This window comes from Anopheles darlingi, chromosome 2, assembly GCF_943734745.1.
Source record: "Anopheles darlingi chromosome 2, idAnoDarlMG_H_01, whole genome shotgun sequence".
Lineage (NCBI taxonomy): Eukaryota > Metazoa > Arthropoda > Insecta > Diptera > Culicidae > Anopheles > Anopheles darlingi.
Window position 1 is genome coordinate 48,161,903 of NC_064874.1, and position 4,884 is coordinate 48,166,786.

At 39.2% G+C, this 4,884-nt stretch overlaps 1 protein-coding gene across 1 annotated transcript in view; it reads right to left on the reverse strand.

The window, feature by feature from the left end:
* The window catches only part of LOC125951902 (ATP-binding cassette sub-family F member 2), a 3,402-nt gene extending 3,051 nt beyond the window's left edge, over positions 1-351 (reverse strand). The window contains exon 1 of the mRNA XM_049681026.1: positions 227-351. The gene's annotated coding sequence lies outside the window, so the exon portion shown is untranslated. The remainder of the gene's footprint in view (positions 1-226) is intronic.
* Between the last annotated feature and the right edge of the window lie 4,533 nt (positions 352-4,884).

The window sequence follows — 4,884 nt, forward strand, 5'->3', positions numbered from 1 at the left end:
ACGGAAATGCGCAACCGAAAAGACGATTCCTTCCGGTGGCTAATTCGCTTTTTGTGCCGCGACGGGAACGTCAAAAATTTTCCGCGTCAAGAAATCCGCGATGACGATCCGCCGTGGCAAATCGGTCGTCGGCCAATATTCGGCTCATCGGTGTTCGCAAGGAGGGATTTTCACACTTCACAACAACCGGAATGCGTAATCCTTTTATCACCGAGCTTTTCCTTACCTGGGAATTCTTTCTCGCACGATTTTTCGGGATAAAATCGGGGAACTCCTGCACGAGGGCACACAGTCAGGGGCTGATAGAGGGAGAAAGAAATATCTTCTTCTTTTTCTGCTTGCTCTTCACTCTTCTTGTCATCGGGCCAAGGTGTATAGAATAACACCCCGATCGGATTTTAGAAAAAAGTTAACAATTTGACAGTCAGGTTCACTGATTGTCAAGGTGTTTTGAATAGAAAGGTGGCTTCCAGTTGAACAAACCGCATCGCGATTTTGGATTTTTTTACGTTTACGTACCAACAAATCAGCGTGTGTTTGTCGGCACGGAAAAGATTTTATTAAGTATAGAACATTGAGGATCTTGTAAACACTTTAACTTTCGTACCGCATTTTTCAAAAACTACGGATCAGCGAAAACAGCTGCGTAAACAGCGTCTCCAGTGCATTGCACTCAACTGTCAAATTCTTATCTTTTTCTAAAATCCGGTAGGGGTGTTGTCCCCCAGTAAGCAGAATCGTGTTCTGATCAGCGCAAAATATGAAATATTTCATACGCCCTCCACAGACAGACACAGAACAGTTGAAATCAATATTTCAAATGGTCAATGGATCCACACCAACAGACAGATCAAATGTGCCGGCAAGGGTGAAATATTTCACAACACTCATAAATTATCCCACACACCATTTCACGACACCCATGAAATATTTCAAACAGTATTTTTCTTGAAATGTGTAATATTTCTTGAAATAACTAACGAAACATTTTTTTAATTTAATGAAATATTTCACTACACACATTAAATATTTAGAAATTACTAGAGTGAAATTTTCATGAAATATTTCTCAATAATTTACGAAATGTTTTGAATAGTTTTTACTTTAATGTGAAATGTTTCATGAAATATTTCAAACATAGTATACTGCAGAGTGTAAATGTCATGCAATATTTCAAACATATTAAAAAGATACGAAATATTTCAAATTTATTAAAAAGAGTGGTAAATATTTCAAATATTTAAAAATAGTACGAAATATTTCACAACGATTTTTCTCTAAGCCATGAAATATTTCACATATTCATGATATACTTCAAACATTACTTCAATTGAGTGTGAAATATTTCACGACACTCATGAAATATTTCAAACAGTATTAATTTTTCTAGAAAGTGTAATATTTTACGACCAATTTGAAAGTTTGGTATAAAACCTATATATACTCCTCAACCGATTCGGTAGGCTAACCGATTCTAATTGCATACATTTAGGGGCCGAACATTTCAAAATTTGACCGTTAAATAACCAGTGGAATGAACAAGCACCTTAAACATGAGATTAAATCAATTTTCGGTGCGAAAACTACCCAAATATTATCTTTCGACAGTGAAAATGTAATGGCATCTCCCTCCTCCTTCCGTAATAACACTATTTAACGTTTATAATGTATTTTTCAAAGATATTTAACTGAAAAGGTGTGTATGTTTTTGGGACAATTATTATGTCTAAATCATCTTTTTATCTAGCTGGAAGGGACGGGGGGAGGTACAAGCGATGTACTAGGTATGTACTCGCTCCCTCCCCACCCCTCCTCTACTTTCTACATGTATTTCTATGTCCGGCTCATTCTATCGGTTATCTAACGGCAAAATTTTGAAATGGATAACCGCTAAAATTATTTGAATCGGTTGAGGTGTATGTTTTGATTTTTTACCGAAAGTTTTATGAAATATTTCACAACCCATATCCAATATTGCAAAAATAATTTACTAAAGGGTGGCGTTCTAATGAAACATTTTACAATAATGAATGAAATATTTCAATGTTGCAATGTTTACTTCAGAGTGAACATATCAATGAAATATTTAATTATGCCTTGGTAATATTTCAAACATCATCTACTTAAGTGTGATATTTTTTTCAATTGATATTTTTGATGCGTTATGTCTCATGACAGCTTTGTAATGTTCCAACCAGTGTTGAACTTGAATATGAAAAATTCAAGAAATATTTCAAACATGATTTGAAATCATATGAAATATTTCACGCACTCATGAAATATTTCAAACGTGATTTTAAACGGCGTGAAATATTTCACAAAATTCATGAAATATTTAAAACATTATTTGACCAGTGCGAGAAATGCCATGAATTATATCACAGCACTTGTGAAATTTTTCAAACAGTTTTTACTGGGCTGTCCTTAATTACATGAAATATTTCAAACATAATCTGTTAGAATAGTGCAATTTTCACAGCACCATGAAATGTTTTATGAAGTATTTCGCGACAGTTATGTAAATTTTCAGGAAATATTCCATGGCTACCATAAAATATTTCAAAAGGACCTGCTATACGGAACGTAAACTTTAGCGTTAACGTAAAAATTAATGTCAAAACGTTTACGTTTGCGTTTACATGCTGTCAAACAACTATAGGTCCGTGGGGCGTGAAACCTAGCATAAAAGCTGTTTGCAAACGGGAGGGCCCGCAATATGTTCTTTTTGTGGTTTACATTGCTTGTGTGTTCAATCCTTTTCTTCAGAAAAACGATTTTAATTTCCTTAATCCAGCCATGTAAACATATGGAAGCGTGAAAGTTTTGGCATTAAGCTGCTTTCACATCGAGCGCGTTTTTAAAAACGCCAAAGTTGGCGTTTTTTGGCGCAAAAGCTTATTTTATTGTTCACACCTAGGTTGCGCGAAGGTCGATTTAAAATACACGAAAATCAGCACCAAATCACTACCGCCACCTTATCAAATCATGATAATTAGTTTAATCTTCACGCAAAATAGTTATTACCCGGATTTCAACACATTCCTGCCAAAACAAATTGCAAAACCAAAGGGCAACGCTGGCTTGCTTGCGTAGCCTGCTACAGTCGGCTCAGAACCTGCCACAATCTGTAGATTTTTACAGATCCGAAAAAAAACGCCAACTTTTAAGCTCTTCAAAAGCTCAAAAAAATAGCTTTCGGTGCGTTGCGTGAACACTTCCGTATATTTTCATGTGATACAACCGTGTTTTCTGCGTCAAAAAACCTGCTGCGTCTATTAGTGGCGTTTAAACGCGCTCGATGTGAAAGCAGCTTTAATGTGTAAATTTACGCATAAATTTACGGTTCATGTAGCACCGCCTTTTAATTTTCGTACCGCATTTATCAAAAACTACAGATCGGCGAAAACAGCTTCGTAAACAGCGTCTCCAGTGCATTGCACTCAACTCTTATCTTTTTCTAATTTCAAATTCAGTCAAATTCTTATCTTTTTCTAAAATCCGGTAGGGGCGTTGTTCACCAGTAAGTAGAATCGTGTTCTGACCAGCGCAAAATATGAAATATTTCACACGCCCCACACAGCAGACACAGAACAGTTGAAATCAATATTTCAAATGGTCAATCCCCCACACCAACAGACAGATCAAATGCGCCGGCAAAGATGAAATATTTCACAATACTCATAAATTATCCCACACACCATTTCACGTCACCCATGAAATATTTTAAACAGAATTTTTTGCTTGAAATGTGTAATATTTCAAGAAATAACTCACGACACATTTTTCAATTTGATGAAATATTTCACGACACACATTAAATATTTAGAAAATCTATTACTAGAGTGAAATTTTCATGAAATATTTCTCAGTAATTTACGAAATGTTTTGAACAGGTTTTTCTTTAGTGCGAAATATTTTATGAAATATTTCAAAATCTTTGCAATATTTCAAACATCGTGTACTGCAGAGTGAAATGAAAACGAGAGAGTGAGTGAGTTCCGAGTGTGAAAGACGCGCAATTTTTGCTCTTCAAACGCGTAACGGAACTTTGAGTAGTTAAACCTCGCGGTGTGCTGCCAGCATTGGCTGGCTGGTGTCTGAATGCTGCGTGAGCGGTTTGGCGCAGTGGCAGTGATTGTTTGCAGTGCCAAGGTGCAGTGAAAGCGAAAAATAGTGAAAGTCGCGGAAGGACGCCAACGGCTTTTTCGTTTTGTGAGTGACGCCGACGCGGGCGGCTTTTGTGTAGTGGTGCGCGCGCTACGTGATAGCGATAACAGCGCCACTCGTGAGTGCCGTTGGGACTCCCCCAATAGGCCAGCAGGAGCAAATAAAAAGCGGCCAGAATGAGCGACGCGGGGGCTAACACGCCACCGGAGGCTTCGGTCTTTAAACGAAGCTCGCTCATGAGCAGATCGCCGGTGGAGAAGAGGCTCGTAAACGACCTTCTCCAAGGAGTTTTCCGGTCCGCCGACATGGTGATGGATCTTGTTAAGGACAGGAAAAGTGGCCTTGGAGTGGAGATCAGGAACACGATGGTACAAATGATCGAGGAACTCCGAGTGGTACAAGTTGCCATTCGGAAAATGGACAGAGCTGAAGGCCGAAACTGTGTGATCAGGCATGCGGCATGCCAGACGCAGGAGGCGGAGTGCAAGGCTGCGGCTGTCCAAGTCGATCTGGGCAGCCGGTCCTTCGCGAGGGTGCTAAAGGAAACTGCAGCACCGGCGAAAGTGCAGAAGGAGTTAGTGCCAGTGCCAGCAGCAGCAGATGTCGCGGCAACGACTCCAGTGGCACCAGGTGCGCTAGCGGCAGCAGCAGCAAAGCGCCTACGCAGCTCCCCGGAGGAGTTGAGCGCCACCAAGCGTGGCAAAAACGATATGGCGG